Consider the following 19,178-nt stretch of genomic DNA (forward strand, 5'->3'; position numbering starts at 1 on the left):
ATAAATAGATATCAACTCATCAACCTCTCTCACAACAAACATCTCTACAATCTATTAGATTCATACTTTTCCATCATTGTACATCATTTGAGTACCTTTATCTTGCTTAAGCGACTTTGAATCCTTATCCAAATGCAAACATTCTTATTGCAATATTATATCACTTTGATATAATCAACCATGGATGAAAGATGATTGATTGATTTCTTTCTCGATTAACTAATCTCTTGCTGCTTAATTGACTAACTTGAGAACAGAAAGCTAACTGAGTACCTCCCTCACTCAAACATGCACTTATTGTTTGAGTGACTAGTGTTTGAATGTCATTTTAATGTTTGAACGATAATACTAGTTTATGTAACTTAAAGACTTTCAAAATATCAAACACAATCTCATTAATACCTAAACAACAATACTTACGCTTGAGCGTCAACACGCAGTGTGACCTCACCAATTTTAAAATCTCGTTAACCATTGTCCCAACTCAATGTTTAAATGATCTCTTCTTACTTGAGAATCATTGGCTCCGTAAAAAAGATAATTTATTTAACCTTTGTCGCATTCAAGCCTCAGTCTGTAATTTAAGTAGTATATACTTTTTGTTTGGACATCCATTTGGTATTTAAGCAACATTAAGTAATGAATGCAATAATGACTTGTTTATTATGTATTATTATATTAAAGAAATACATCATAATAATTCTAACTCATATGCCACTTCCCAAACCATCAATTCCAACTCCTAAATATGATTATCTCAACATCTTACTTTATAAAGATCATGTTTCAAACTCCTAAAATCTGTATATAAGATTGCATAATCATATATTAACCTATAATCCATTCTTAATCACCTTCAAAATACAAATATCTGAACATTATACTATTAAATAATATATACTTAAGTCTCCTTAAAGGTGAACCATCCACTATCAAAACTTACCCAATATACATAAAAAGAAACTCAATTATGATTTCTACCTAAAATCCCTTTATTATCATCATCTCTCATTTATCATATGCCAAAGAGAAAAAGAAAAAAACTTAAATCCTTAGTACATAACAACAATTACCTTGGTCAAGAATGTAATAATTATCCTAATTATCAAGTACAATGATGTAATATATTTGAATAAAATAACTTTTAACTTCAAAATTTTATAAAAAAAATTAGAAGTAGTGTTAAGTGTGTATTTAAAAAATATAAATCATATCTATTAAAAAAATCTGATTAAATACAAGGACATAAATAATTAAACTAGTATTTTTTTTCTATAAAGCTAAATTATTTTACTATTTATAGTGTTAAGTGTGTATTTATCGACTTTGTTAATGATTAGTCTTTATTAAAGAATATAATATGTTATTAATTTTAACGTGTTTTTCTTTTATAATTCATTCTTCTTTTAATAATATTTAGGTATAAAAGGATCCATGACATGAACGAATTAAATTAGTTTTTGGTTCTTAACTATTAATGAAAATTAGAATTAGTCAATCTAATTTAGTCATCAATTTTAGAAATGTGTGAATTTAGTCATTTTAACAAGATTTTGTTAAATTCACTTAATGTTTCAAACACATTTCAGGATAACATTTGAATTATTTACACCGTTTGACACATTTTAGATTTTGGTTCAATGTTAACTGAGAGACTCGTTTACAACGTCAAATAAACTTAATAAAATTTGGTTAAAATGACTAAATTCACTCATTTTTAAAAATGATAACTAAATTGATTTAAAATTTTAAAGATTGACTAATTTCAATTTTCACTTACAAGTTAAGAGACAATAAAATATTTAACTAATTTATTAACTATATGTTTAGGTTCTTATAAATTACTCAAATTTTCTTTATATTTAACTAACAACTAAATTTCCATTTATGTTTAGCCTTCTGTAATTTCAATATTTGTAAAATTAGTCAATATTAATTACTTATTATCGATTCATTACGAACATTATCATTTCAATTTAGCACACACCCAATTAAATATGTTTTTCTATAAAATAAAAACTGTATGTATTATTCCAATAGTACAAATACTAATGAATATTCCAATAGTGGAAGAGGAAAAGCACATATGTGTCAGAACACTGAAATGTTTTCTTAAGAATTCATGTGAGTTGCTTAATTGTTTCAACGGTGTCATTTCACATGTAATGGATCTTGGTCAGACAAATTGTTAACTAAAAAATATTTTTTAATAGAAAGCATCGATCATGAATATTTAAATAAGGAGGAATCAAATAAATAAATAAACAAAATCAAAGCAGAATAAAAAAAATCATGGTTCTTCCACATCTAAGTGATGGCGTGAAGCTTCATCATGCTAACATGTATCCTGCTCTTTAAAAAAAGTATGTAGATAACATAAAGAACTAGTTTTCGGAAGGTTGAATTAACGAAAGAACTAGTTTTTTTGAAATTGATAACAAAATTAAATTACTTTTTTAAATTCTAATTAAATTATTTTATTTTATTTGATTGAGTATTCTACACTTTTATATTTTTATTTAAGTATTTGTTATTTAATTTTTTTTATTAATTAAGTGACATGATATTATTTCATTCTATCATTTTTCTTATTTATCTCGACGTCAAAATAAATATTAGATTTTATTATTAACATAAAATTATATTGTTTTCAATATATGATAAAACGTGTAAAATAACAATGTTATTATGTTCTTCGATTACTTTCACTATCACTTACAATAATAAAAAAATAGTTGTTATTACTATTATTGATATATCTAACATCGATTATCTTTTATTATCGTAATGTTTTCAAATGAAAAACAATATAAGCTATTTGTCATTTTAGATTAATTGTAATATTATTTTATGTCAATCATCAAATCCTACATCTACAATATATGAAAACAAGTAAAAAAAATAATCTACACGATAATAATCATGTCATAACATTACAAAAAACATAAACACCATATGTTCTATTGATTTTTTTTTTAAAACGTAATATAAAAATAATTTAATAAAATCACAATTACAATATACTTAATTAAGTTTTTTTTAATAACCTAATCAACAGCTTTAGGAATAATAGTGTGATGTTAAAATATAGAGACAATATTATGAAACCCTTTAACATATTATAGAAATTATTTTATATTAATTTAGACATGCATAATGATAATGAAAAAGAAAAGTGTCACAATTATTATTTTTAAATAACATTGAATATTAATATATTAAAATTCGTACTTTTGCAAACATAAGGCCCATTCAGTAAATGATTATATTTTTATCTGAGATATATTAAAAAATAAATTACATAATAATCAGTCAAAATTTTACTCACAATATCATATTTGATATCTTGAAAATAAATTATATCCGTCTGATTAAATTATAAGTTCTTAAAATATATATTGCTAAAAGGTAAACTATTAAATAAATAAATAAAAATATTTAAAAATAAGAATAACGGTTTGTAGTTTATGAAAAGTTAAAAATAAACTCGATTGCTTTATTTATATAAAATAATAAATATATTAATTTAATTACACATTTAAAATTAATTTATACTCAAATTGCTTTATTTTTATACTCAAATTTAAACATGTCAAATTAAGTTAATCTGACTCATACAGGTCGGCTTATCATAGGTCGGATTAAAATTGGGTGAGCACAACCTAACTCATTTTATGGTGAGTTAGAACTTTTGCAACCTGACTCAACCTACAAGGAGTTGGTGGGTTAAGTGGGTTGGCTCACCAACCCACATAAAATTGAAAAAAATTTATTTATTTATTTTTAAGTATTCAAATATTTAAATAATTTTTAAAGCAATCTATGAGATGAAAATTACAGTAAAGTAAAGAACCAATGTCATAAATATATTATGAATTGTTTCCAAGAAAATGTTCATATAGTCTAAGAAAACATGGCTAATATTAAATCATTTTTGTTATGGTATTCAACAAAATATAAATAAAACACTACACATTTTTGTCATACTAATTTAGAAAAATTTGTTCATAAGACGATTGTTTGAGTAATTTAATATAAAGATAATAATTAAAGATTAAAGTATCAATGTATATAACTTGACAATCAAATTAATTAAACATTCAAAATATACGAATATTATTGAGCAACATTCTAGCATTTAAGAATATGAAATTGTAAACCAATATAACCAGGAGTAGTAAATAATTATAATAAAAAAAATTTAAAAATTACAAAAAAAGTGTTGGTGGGTTAAGTGGGTCAACCCACCTTCAACCCAGTTCGAACTCGTTTAACCCGTGGGTTACGTGAGCCGAGTTCAAATCAACCCACTTATGAAAAAAATGGTTTTTTCTACCCGAAACCTAGTTCGAACCCGTGATGAGCCATGTTGGCTCATGGGCTGGAACCCATTTTAACATTTCTACCCAAACCCAACGGATATCATGTTTTTGTCTTATCCCCATCGGATATCGAATATATATCTGTACTTGTACCTATACTCTCTTTCTTGTTGTTTTAATATCAATAAATTAATTTTTATAGAATAATAAAAAATTACGGTAAGAAAAACATAATATTTTAAATATCCAATATTAAAAGGAGTGTTGTTTCTTTAATATCAAATATTTAGAAATAAATTATATTATAATTATATATATTTCATATTAGAATACCATATTAAATTTAATGAGAAACAAAATATTTATTAAATTTTCAAACATTAATGAAACCTAGTTGATAAAATTTAAAAATATTTTGAAAAAAAATTAAAAGAAAAATAAATATGCAAATTAAAAATTATTTTAAATAACTATTTACTTCAATTTTTTAAATTCTAATGAAATTTATATTTTTTATATACTAAAAAAAGGTATATTACATCACTTAATCAATCTCATACAAAGAACAAAAATTAAACAAATAATAAAATTTTAGTATCCAACCGAAGACAAATACGCTTCTTAATTTAAAATAATTATTTCATTTTAAGGACATTTGACCTCGGTTGTCTTCCAACCAAAGTCAAATGTCCTTTTTAGTTTGAGATGATTATTTAATTTAAAGGGTATAATCTTAGGTTAAAATATGAATCGAATCATAATATCGACTTTTGGGTTTCGGTTGATAATCGAGACCAAAAGACCATTTTTTACCTCACCTGAATATGTCTTGATTTCTTTGAGAATCAAAGTCCAATATAAAAAATAATCGCAACCAAAACTCTTTCCTGCATTGATGGTTACTCAATAATTTATGCGAAGAATTTCAACGTTTGAATCCAATTTGATTAAAATAAGTATATTCTTTGAGTTTAATAAATAGAAATGGATATAGTTACCAGCAAACTCTAGATCTGAGTATAATAGAAGAATCCTAACTTTTTCAAGATATATGTTAGAAAATTATAGATTTATAGTAAAGTTAAGAACCTGGGAGTGTGAAACTTGAGTAATAATGGAGATGCAACAATACCCCTGCTTAAGAGAGCTAGAAAGTCACACCACAATGCAACAATACAAGGTATAAAAAATGTAACCATCAAAAGCAACAAACTAAAAAAATGACAAAAAATAAAACAAAAAACCAAATTGAAAAATGGAAAAAACACCAAAAAAAAAAAAAACCAAAAAATGTAGATTAGAAAACTTACTAGGTGCAAAAAATTGAGGTTAGTTCAATGATGGAGTGCGCGACACACCGATAGTGTAATCAAGGGTGAAATATGATGATGGTGGCAAGAAACTGCCGTGGGGGCAACACCATTGGCATGGTTCTTGGAAGGAAAACGAAAAAGACGAAGGAAGTCATCTCCTCTGCATAAGTTTTCTGAATTTTAACTCCAAAAACACATTTAGGTCTCGGTTATTTAGAAAACCAAGGTCTAAAGGCGAAACTACCTCAATTATTATTAAAACCAAGGCCTAAATGGGTGCTTTCAGTAGCAATTTTAAAATTTTAACCAATTTTAGGCCTCGATTGTTTAAGCACCGAAGCATATGTCACCATTATGCCTCAGTTATACAAGAACCAATGTCATTCTACATATAAAATAATTAAAAAAAGTGACAATTATGTAAATTTAAGAAACTTAATGGCACTGGATTTGAAAAACTCGACACATCTAGGATTTCATACTTTAGTTTCATAAGGATCGAAGCCTAAACTTATATATTCAAATTAAAAATAGAAATTTTAAAAATTTTGAAACATTAAACTTTACTTATTGAGGAATCAAAGCAAAAAATCTTTTCTACCTCAATTATTATGACAATCGACATATAAAAATTTATTAAAATTGCAAAATTGTAACTGTATTCTTTATACTTTGTTTCCACCGGAAACATTTAAAATGATTTTAAATCCCAAATCTACCGAAACAAACAAGTTATCATAATAAATTGACAACAAAATACATATAAGAGTTATACAAACCGTCTTTATTCATATATCTACATCTGTAAATCTACGTCATCAAGAACAAACCCAATACTTCCAATTTAATATCACAATCCTATTTTCTACATTAACTACTTCGCCCAATAATATATCATATATACGCAACCGTCAATTTGAAAGGATATAATATGATATTTCCAAATTTATCACAAATATACGGCTATGAAATTAAGTTGATTTCTCTTCCTTCTACATACATACTTAGTCTTTCAAAACACTCGTACGGAAAAATAAAAGATTTAGAAAGAAAAAAATTAATTTACCCTCAGAAATGTCATTTCGAAATTTTGATAAACTATACTAATTTATTTTCTACCACCTTACATACAGTGTATTATAATAAATTTTTTTCAGAAATGATATACGTTTACAAGTTTTAAAAAGAGGTTAAATTATCATGAATTTTAAAAAAATTAAAATAAATTAAAATAAATTAATTTTATAATATATAAATTAATTTAAAATAATAAACCAATCATTTCCATCTATTTTATATCCTTTCATCTATGTTTACTTAAACAAAAGTTGTCCCTATATGTGTCGTATGTCTAAGGCTTACAAAATATTTTGTAGCTATTTTATCTTTTAAATTATCTACTAATATACGTCAATTCTTAAAAGAATAAAAAGTTTAAATAATTTTCAAATGAATTGTCGTTATGCACAGAAAAACGCATGACAAATATTTATTTGATAACATGAATAAATATATAAATGGACAAGTTTTGCACAAACATTTTTACAGAAAAATATAAAAATATTTTTTCATAAATAAAACATACCTTATGCATATAATTAAGTATATTTTTAGTAATCTAAGTTAAGATCATTACTTGCTAAATAGTCCGATTACAAATTTTCAATTTTCGTGATTTAATTTTGCAATCTTGAAGATCGAAAAGAAAAAAACTAATTTAGGGTTGAAACTAAAAAAGTATAGTTTGTGCTAATTTTTTTTGCTTGGTCAAATTGGTATAAAAAACCAATTCTTTCTAATGAGTGTGAAGCGGTGTGGTATGGTTCATGTGGAACCCACTCCTTCCATACCAACTTTTTACCTAATAATTTCTAAGTAAGAGAATCATCTTATATTCCTTTTAAAGAGTTACAGTTCATAGAACTGGTATTTAAAGAGGGGACAGATTAATGTGCGACATGATACAGTACATATACATTATTTTACTTTGTTTGTCTTTAGTTCAGTGTTTAGTTCAGTGCATCCTTGGTAACACCTGGGTTGTACTCATAATTATTTTCTCAAATAAAAAAAAAAAACTGTTTTTTCTGTTGATTTTTTCATAATTTTATATTACAAACGGATCTTATAGGTACAAATTTTATTTTATAAACTGATTTTTTAGATTTGAATTAGACTTAAATTAACTTTTTAAAATTATATCAAAGTCATTTGAATCATATATATCAATAGTTATTTTTTTGTTGAGTCTATCAAGTGAACATTTATTAATTTATAATTTCAGATTTAATATGTATATATCTTGATGTAATGAGTATGTTGGAGTTTTTACATAAAATGAAGATAAAATAATTAGTTTGACATAATTGAGTACCGTGAGTTAAACTTGTATTTTAATGTTTGAATGATTTTTTATTTTAATTTTTCATTATTAGATTTGGAAGGAACAATACAATTTCCATGATGTAATAAAAATAATATATTTTGATTCAACTTGGCTTCAGTATTAAGTTAAAACATAAATTAATAGCGACCCAATAATAGGCCAGGTTGAAAGACGAAAAACAAGGAGAAAACAAGAAAATTCTACAGGTTATTCACCAGCAAAGAAATAAACGAACATCTCTAATAAAAGGTGACGAGTAATGTAAAATGCAACCAAACTCGGGTTTCTCTCGTATCTGAGGAAATGTTACCATTTACACATTATTTTTTTTTTTATTATTATTATTACAATTGGTATGCCATTCAAACTAAGCAACACAATGTCTATGAAAGAGTGAAACTAGATTACAGAAACCCAAAAGCAGAGACCAAAAAACATTGGATTTGAGAAGAAACTAGGTTTCACAACACAGTCCTTAACAACAGTTGCAGAAACCTAGTAACCTAGTATCATAAGACATAAGAACTAGGAATGAAAAGCCAAAGCAAGCATCTGTGCTGTGGGCAAATCTGCATGAAGCCCCAGAGGGAATATAGGGCTGAAATGATGCCAGCATCGAGCGAGTGAAGTTGAGGTTTGTCTGTTAACGCCGAAGGAGTAAAGAGAAGAACCCAAAAGCAGAAGCTTCACGCGTAGAAACATAGCATAAGTGTCCAAAAAGAAGGTAACACTAGAGAGAAACCAGAGAAGGAACAAGAGATAGTAATATTGGCAACCGATCAAGGTTGCCATTGGTTGCTATGAAGGCACACAGATTCACCACAAACATGGGTCTTCCTTATATGGCCTTTCTCAAACGCCGTTTCACACTCCAAATAAACAATGTAGAAGCACGTTTTGCAAATTGCTTTTTCTATTTTTTTATTACTTGCGAGGAACGCGAGGCCTCACCCACGTAAATAATATTCAGAGACACTATTCTTATATATAAAAACAGTGCCAGCAACCAGCAACCTTATTTCAGACTTGACATCGCATCGCACTACTCTACAACGCGTCCTCTACATGTTCGATGAAAGGTTTCATGTCGAGATTTTGGCGATTTAGGCAAAATTTAAAATAGGAATAATGTTGATTTAGATTCGAAATTTTATATTTTAATTTTTTAATATTTTAAACTCTACAGTTTTTTATTAGGGTTTTATGATTAAATAATTTCAATAGGTAATAATATAAAGGAATATAGTGAATTAATTCAATCTATCTTATAATAATATAATTGATGTCGCATATGATTTTGTCAATTTCAACTTTTGAAAAATTATTTCAACAATGCCAACTGTTATAAATAATGTTAATAATATTGTATAAATAAATACATTTAAAAAAATTAAAAAGTGGATTTTAAATTTAACTTAGTCTTATAAAATAATAGAATTTTTACCCATTCACACACTATAAAATTATTTTCTTGTTTATATGTAAAATGTAATATTTCACATGTTCATATTTCATTCAACACTTAAAACAAATCAAGACTATCAATGTTAAAATAGTCATTAAAACTCAAAAATATTTTCAAGATGAATACAATATTTTTCCAATTCATCTTACTCTGAAATTTTAAATTTGTTTAAATAAGCTGAAAAATTAAATAGATTTTCATATTTTAAATTTTTTTAATCAACACTCAATAGAAGAAATAAATTTATATAATATATACAATACAAAATCAATAAAAAAATAACTTTCAAGTGAATGAGGTCTTTAATTACTTAACAATTTTATCAAAATATACTTTTTGTTTCTTTGAAAATATTACGCGTTTTTATTGAATTTAGGTTATATATCCATTTAAATAATAATTTTCTTGGTGAATTCTAATGCCGATGCAAAATAAATTTTCTTAAATTTAAAATAAATAAATAAAAGGTCTGATCTTACGTAATCTATATCAATATCTGAGTCCATATCTTAGATAGCATGATCACTATATCCAATCAAATATTCATTTCCATTAATAAAATTTAAAATTCTTAAAAAATTTGTCTTGTAAATTTGTGAAGCCTTATGTCTTGTTCGATTAATTAAATTTAATACTCCACTTCAATTTACATCTTAATGGTCGAAAGTTAGAAACCTTTTTCCTAACCCATTTATTTAAATATAGGCTTAAATACTTTTTTTGTCTTCATTTTCGTAGTGTTTGTTGCGGATGGTCCTCATTTTGACAGAATGTTTAAAATGGTCCTCATTTTTATCGAATGTTTAAATGTCCTCATTTTCGCAATTCGTGTTTTATTTAGTCCTTTCCTGTACCGCCATTTAAATCATTAACGGAGCATTGTACAAGTGACAAGTTTGTATTAGGGTGTGTTACGTGTACTATATGGCTAATTAACATCAATTTCTCAATTTAGGAGGAATTTTGCAATTAGGAAAATTTCTTCATCTTCATCTTTCTTAAGCTCAGATTATTTGCAGAGGAAGTAGCTAATACTTGTCATTTCATCATTGGATTGCATTTGCGCTCTTCATTTCAATTTTCTAGTTAATCTTCTTCTTCCTGCAATCCCATTATATAGGTATGTTACGGTCCTAATCTTCTTCCTTTCCCTCTGGTTGTAATCGTTGGATGCAACTGTATTGTATCACTTCGTGCACCGTTGGCGGTTCAACGAGAAATGGATTAACCTCGATTTGTAGTTACGGAGAGATGACAGCTTTGAGGATGGCAAGAACTCCAAAGAATATTGGTAGAAAATTTTGGGTACAATCTATTTTTATTTTTGTGTTAATAATAAATTGGTTTTAATTTTTGGTTTATTGATTTACAGAGTGGTGGTTCCAATAATGTGGGGTTGCAATGTTTTCAAATGGTGGTGTTGATGAAAAGGATGTCATCATCATGACACAAATGAGGCAGATTAATGATTTGGAGAAGTCATTGAAGGTTGCTAAGAAGAGGTTGCAATTAGTAACAGGGTTCACGTTAATCCAATGATGAAATGACAAGTATTAGCTGCTTCCTCTGCAAATCCGAGCTTAAGAAAGACGAAGATGAAGAAATTTCCCTAATTGCAAAATTTCCCCTAAATTAAAAAATTAACGTTAATTATCACACATATACAGTACACGTAACAAACCTTACAACAAACCGTGCCACTTGTACAATGCTCCGTTAATGATTTAAACGGCGTTACAGAAAAGGACCAAATAAAACACAAATTGCGAAAATGAGGACCATTTTAAACATTCGGTAAAAATGAGGACCATTTTAAACATTATGTCAAAATGAGGACCATCCGCAACAAACACTGCGAAAATGAGGATTAAAAATGTATTTAAGCCTTAAATATAATTAAACATGGACATAACATTTTTTTATGTAAATTGATATACGCATGAGAAGGGGAATGTACATGATGTGAAGGATTTCCAAATCATTCTAGGAACCATCGCCCACTCTAATCATAAGAGTGGTAACTTCCTCTCAAACTTTAAATAGAGGGTTGTCTTTTATTCTAAGCAAAATTTGGAATATACATGAAGAAACATTATTGAGTGATTTTCTTGTGTATGTTTGCGTGAGTCTTATCTTGAGTGGCTCAAGTCACGAGTCCCCTACTTATCTCATTGGTTCTATTGAGTGACTTGGAGAGGAGCACAAATTTCATTTCTGTATGACTTTCATTCACTTATCTCACGACTATGTGAGTGGTGTGATGGTGAAGTTCTCAATTATCTCAATTGATGAATTGAGTACCGTGAAGAATATCGTGTATCCACTTATCTTGACGAGCACCCCAAGTGACTTGACAACTTCCATCTTCATTTTTCATTCCACGGTTTATCTTCAATCGCATTTTCCATCTTCTACTTCGCATAGTGTTTTTAGTTAGATAAGACATTCCGTCGAACAATTGACGTGTGTGTCGTCTTTCTTGGAAGCAACTATTATCATGTGGTATCAAGAACCCGATTGTGACTTGTTTGTGATATGGTTGAAAATTAAAAACCCTTTCTCCTAAACATCTTTTTGATTTATTTAAATATAATTAAATATAAATATAACATATTTGTTTATGTAAATGATAAATTTTTGTATGTTGATATCATTATTTTGGTTTTTATGCATGTTTGTACACGCGATACAACGAAGTTGTGGTAGAAATTATATTGTTAACAAATGTGTAAGGGTAAGTTGATTTGGTTGATTCAAGTTAAGCAGTTTGCATATAAGCATACGTTTTCTTGTAGATTATAACCAAGGTTGGTAAAGTATTGAAAAAATATTTTGGAGTTTACGAGACTTCTATATTAGAATAAAAATATAAAAAAATGACGTGTCACAATAAAACTTACAAAAATAAAATTAAAACTTCATAAAACAACTCCTTATTATGTGAATCATGTTTTTTATGTATTTCTAGTTATGTCGTTAGGATTAGTTAGTGGAAGAAATAGAATACTATTTAAAGGATAAATTTTGTAGCTTAATTTGTTGCTTTAATCATAAATCAAACCCACATGTACAAAAAACTAACTAATTAAGTCAAACATGTTATTTCATTGTCTTTATACAAAATTTGAAACAGTGTTCTTGATTAGTCAGAGAAAAGTGCGGGGCACGGGGACGGATTCAATTATTTATTTATAGGAAGAGTTTCGTAATTTGTTTTTATATATTTTTTAAAATAATTGAATTAATCATTTAACACATGAAAATTATATTAAAAAAAAAAAACATTGAACCGTCCTTTTGCTCCACCTGCATATTGTTTTTCCTGCGCTCATATAATTTTTCTCTGTTTCATTCTTTTAAAGTATGTAATTTAAAAGTATAAAATAATTTTTAAATTTCTGTAATTTAAAAGTACAAAATGATTTTTAGACTATGTAACTTAATTTTTTTTTGAATTTTTTTGATTTAAATAATATAAAAGTTGAAAATAAATTTATAACTGTGTACTATTGCAATTATTTTTTTTTAACAATTTTTAATTTTTGAAAGTTATTTGACTTCTAACTTATACAATCCAGAAGAGACGAAAGGATAATTCTATTTATACGAGTAAACAGGGATCCAGGAAGCAACTGCGAAAGTATGAAATCTAAAACAAAGATAGCCCAATTATTGTAACACGTGAGGCCCGATATTTGGAGTATAAGTGTCTCATTGTAATTGGATATAAGTAGAACATAATCCAGGCCATTTCTTCCTGCACCTACATAATTGTCTATATACTTTTATATTTTGAAATGTAGAATTAAAAATACAATTTCTCTTTTATATTTTCGATTATATATTTTAACATACAAAACAAAAAATGTATTATGATTGTTCGATATGCAATATAAATTTCGTATTTTGGATTATATATTTTGAAATACAATTTTTTTATTTGAGACAGTGCATTTCAAAATAAAAATAAAAAATAAATTTTGAATCATACATTCTAAAATATAAAATTCACTACAAAAAAATTTGATTTTAGGAGAGGTTATTTTGCGGAGGTCGTAAGAAACCTCGACAAATTAATATTATTTGGAATGATTTTACAGATTATCTAAAATGAAAATAATAGCAGGGGTTTTCATTCTATTTGGAGGAGGTTATCTGTGATTTTTTTTTTCACCTTTATTTTTTTTCCTTCTCGTTTTTTCACTCCTTCCCTCCTTTTCATTTCTAAACCTTCACTGTTTCGTTCTTCGTTTGTCATTGAACAAAACCCTTCACCCTTCTCGAACAAGCTTCAAGTTGTGAGATACCTAGGAACAACGTCCCAATCCAAACACTGTGCGTCCTTCATTCGGCTGAGGCATCACGTAGCGGCACCGATCATTGTTCCCTCTCTATCTCGACTTTGACGCTCACACGAGAAAAGAGACTCTGCATCTTCGAGAATTGGTTTTTTCTTTGTCACGTAAGTGATGATTTAGGGTTTTTTCTTTTTTCTTTAGATGATTTTATTGAATTCCACCTCCCCAATTTTAGTAGAAATACCTGATGTTTAAGAAATTCATACTGATGTTGTATCTGTAGGGTTCTGCTCCTCTAGGGCTCTGTCATGTTTGCAGTCATGTTAATTTTAATCTCTTTGTCTTTTAGTTATAATAGAGTAATATTAACTTTAGGCTTAATCATTTATAGTTTTAAAAACTTTTCCTTTCGATTTCTACAATGAAGAATTATTTTATTTTGATTCTTATAAATATCAATACGTATGCATGAGTTTTAGTTTTCTATTTTACTTTTTATTCTCTAAAATTGCATAGATTAAAAATAATCTATTTACAGATTAGAATAAACATGACTATTTTCTTGTGAAAAGTTATATGATCAAATCAAAGGTAAAAGTTAGTGATCTACGTATCTTCTTTACCATTTCTTGTGAAATTAACACATTGATGTATTTTCCTAGAATCTTCTTCATGATCTATTTTTATAAATTTACTAGATCTTTAAAGTTGTGCTTTTTTATTTACATTTTAATAATGATTTTTGCAGGGAGACTAAAATTGTACTGGTATCATACCGCTGGCTATCAAAGATGCTTTTAGCATTATCCAAGATGTGAGCTTTCATGCTAATAATATAGTAAGTGTTGATAAGTCATTGTTATTTGTGGGTTAATTTAGAAATACTCATGTGGCTCTGGCCATTGTTTTTCACTATAATATTGTGCTTTGGACAAGCAGTTTAACTAACACTATAATTTACATAATTTGATTTGAAAATGTTTTCAGACACCATGATCTGTGAAGCCATGTTCAAGGACCCTTGCATTTGACTTGCATCAGAGGTATCGAAAGTACTGATAGAACTTTCCAACAACATAAGAAATTGTTGTCATTGCTCTCCAGAAATACTCTTTGATCATCTCCAGAAATACTCTCTCCAGAAATATTCATCACTTAATAATGTAAGCCTTATTCAAAGAGTTATCTTTCTCTTTTTGAAAAAGAATCGACAGAGGACTAGGAAGAAGAACAACGAAGAGATCAATAGATTAATCTTTGTTTGAGTAGCTTTAAACTCTAAACTCAATTTTTATATTTATAAGATTATGTATTTTCTTTTTTCAACATTATGTATTTTTTTTATATTTACATTGTAAATGTTAATACTTTATCAAATCATCAATAAAATTAATTTTGGTTAATTTTTGTGTACTTAACAAATTTACATATTTTATTTATTTATTATTATAAAGATAATTTCATTAATTAATAAATTGTAAATGCAGGTGGGTAATTACAAATAAATGAGGTTTCAAACCTCCACAAAATAATAGACACCAATAGAAGAGGTTAAAACCTTCCACAAAATAACCTCTGCAATATAACTCGGATACCAGGGGTCACTCAAAACCTTCACAAATAACTTGTGGCGACTCTAAATGTGGAGGCTTAAAAAAACCCCCGCAAATTAATTTGCAGAGGGTGAAAACCTCCATAAATCGAAAAAAAAAACTCCGCTAAATAATAATTTTTTTGTAGTCATTTATATGCGTTTAATAAAATGATAATTTTAATTTTTTAAAATGAATATTTCTTTTAATTAATAAAATTAAATCTATCTCATATTTTATTAAAAATAAAATTTTTATCAAAACTTAAATAAAAATTATGTCAATTAAAAATTAAATTTCTAAAATTAAAAATAGAGAATATTTTATAAATGAACAATTTAATTATTTATAAAAAATTTATTAAATTTTTTCTCTCGTCTTAAGAAAAAGAAAGTAATTTATACATGATTTAGCTATTCTATTTCTTATTTACAGAAAAATTATATTTTAAAATTCACTTTTTAACTTATAATTTTTATGTTTTTTATTTAAATTTTGGTAAATTTATATTTTTAAATAAAACGAGAAATGCCAATGTCACTCTAAAAGTAAAATAACAGTTATTAGCTGAAATAATAGTTAAAAATAAACAGCGGTTTTGAATGAATAGTAGTTGGTAAATAAAATCTAGATAATTAATGTTAAAAATTAATTTAGATTTTAACTCACAAATTAATTATAAGTTTTAATTGATATTAGAGACTATTTTAAAAATCAATAATTTATAAAATAATATGTTATTTAATTAACATAACATGATTTTTTTTTAGTATATATCATATAAACTTTGATGAATATAAATGTGTTTAGAATGATTTTATATTGATATAACTTCTGTAAAATCATCAAAGTGATAACAATTTAGAAACTTTGTGTCATTCAAGGTCTTGAACTTTTGTTGGATGTAAATAAGGAAGGAGCACTTAAAAAATAATATCTTAACGTCCGTGAATTGTTCAGCGTTGGTTCAAATTGCCACTATTTTATTTAATCCATTGACTTAGAATTTGGTGTCATAGAAGTATCGTAATAACAATTTAATGTAACCACCTGAATAACTGTCATTAAAATTATTAAATTCAATTTTAATCATATTTAAATTATCATCCAAGAAATTTTAAAATGTAACTACCTTTGAATAACTCGGAAGATTATAATTTAAAATAAAGAATACTTTCAATATTCATATTCAATGTTGGTTGTAACTGTATGCAAAATTTGAAATTGAAAGTCTACAAAACTTAAAGATGATTTGAAATTGCAAGAATGGTACAGTTTTTAGAAAATTCCCTCACAGGAAATGTCTCAGCATATTGATACGACTTAATTATGAATAAGTCGTATCATAACGACGAGACTTCTATTAAAATTAGATGAAGTCGTGCCAAAATAGCAAGATTTTAGTACAAAAAGTGAAATTGTCCTATCTTGATTCAACTTCAATTAACTTAATGATCTGTTTAAGCAAAATTGTGCCATGTTGGCACGACTTTAGTTTGGACAATTTATGAAGAAGTTGTCTCAATATGAAAAGACTTCAGTGTTAGAAAAATTTATAAAGAAGTCGTCCCAATATGGGAAGACTTCCGTGTCAGGAAAATTTCACTGCAGCTCAACTCAAATTATCAACTTTTAAACATGTGAGCCAAAATTAAATTGTTAAAACCGTGAAGATTATTGAAAATTCTATTTATAAACATTGTTATTTAGCTCGAGAATGTTTTCGTGCTTGTTCAGTAGAGCTAATTATCCTTATTTTAACATCTTTTATTATTATCTTTAAAATAAACACCTACTTTTTAACATATGCATGTCCCATATCCTTTCAACAATATTATTAGCCTACAATGTCGCCACAAATGTTGGAAGATATCAATCAAACACAACAATATGAGGATAATGATGATGACAATCCACCTCAAGCCCCTCATATTATACCTAGACGACAAAGAAGAAGACTTTGTGGCAGAGGGTCCCATAAATAGCTTTTAAGCCATTTTGTGATGATGAACAAATCTTAATAATTTTTTTCACTGATTATGTTTTAGAGAATGTGTTTTATTATTTTATTTTTATTATTTAACTAAATTAAAAATATTTCATTTTTATAATTTTTTAATTTTCTGGTACTAAAGTCTTTCCATATTAGAATGATTTCTTCATAAATTTTTCTGACACTAAAGTCTTTCCATATTGAGACTTCTTCATAAATTGTCCAAAACTGAAGACATGACACGACTTTGCTTAAATAAATTATTATGTTAATTGATATCGTATCAAGATGGAACGACTTCACTTTTTGTACTAAAATCTTGCCATTTTGATACGACTTCAACTAATTTTAATAGAAGTCTTATCATTTTGAGAAAACTTCTCTGTAATAAAATCGTATCATATGATTTTTTTTTTTCAAAAGTGCACTTTTTTGGAATTTCATATCTAAACTGTACTAGAAATGTAAAAAAACCCGAGGTCAACATGCCTTGACAAAGTCATTGGCTCTAATGTGATAATATAACTCCACCCCACCATAAGACAATTGTAACTACAGTTGGTGAGTGATGAATGGTTAAACTAATTTCTGATTTAAAAAATTGTAGACAATACCATTCTACAAATTCATTATCCACTCAAGACAATTCCATTCTTCAGATTCATTATCCACTCAAGACAATTCCAACCTAAAACCTTTCCTATGAACATTCCAACCTAAAACACACTTGTGAACATTCCAGATTCATACACATTTGAAATTGACATGAATTTAAAGCAACAAGATATATACTAGTAAAAGTAGTTTGATCTATAAAGAGAAGGTGACTGAACAACAACACAACAAAAGTACGTCGGATTACATCATCACTGGTGTTCATGTTTTGTCTTCCCCTAGCTTCCAGATAACAATATTCAATATATTATCAACATTCATGTGTGAGCTCAATGTAGCACCAGTAGCTGAGCCAAATCATATAAATTGTGAAGATCCTTGCATGTTTGATAGTTGCTGAAAATGACACATACCAATCTAGCAAGATAGATTTTAGAATTCTCAAGAAATTTGAGATTCAGATTGAAGTAAAATTTCAAAGTCCTAAAAAATGAATATATATATATATATATATATATATATATATATATATATATATATATATATATATATATATAAATACCAATGAGATATGAGTCCCATAGATAAAGGATTAAAACCACTCTTAACCCAAAACCTTAAGATAATGAGTTTATGAACTTTCATCAAATTATTTCATTTTGACTCAATATGGAAGTTAGACTCACACTTGAATTCCTAACACTAAGATGGTGAATTTAGTGATATTCTTATAATTGGATTTTTTCTCATATTTGGTGGGACTTTTGGTTAATTATTGGATATAATAGACATGGTTTAGGGTGAGATATCCTCTCGCAAGATCAAGATATCCGGAGAAGAGGAATTAAGAACCAAAAAAGAAAGAAAGAAAGAAGATTAGGAACAGATTAATTTTGAAAATAATAAAGTAACCTTAATTTAAAGTTTCAAACACAAATTTGGAACATAAGTCAATGCAGTATTTAGAATGAAATAAGTTAACGACGGTGATTTTCATTTGAGTCTCTGGTCAAGTAACAACTCTTTCAAAAAGAAACACTTTTTTCTATAAAAAAAATTACTAACTTTTTAATATCATAAAAGTTGTGGTCAAAATTTACTTGTGATCTCCTTATATAAATAATGGATGTGGGAAGTAATGACTAAACACAATTCTTTCCACCTTATTTAAACTAAAAGTTAAAGATTAAACTA

The sequence above is a fragment of the Vigna unguiculata genome, chromosome 1, assembly GCF_004118075.2.
Source record: "Vigna unguiculata cultivar IT97K-499-35 chromosome 1, ASM411807v1, whole genome shotgun sequence".
Classification (NCBI taxonomy): domain Eukaryota; kingdom Viridiplantae; phylum Streptophyta; class Magnoliopsida; order Fabales; family Fabaceae; genus Vigna; species Vigna unguiculata.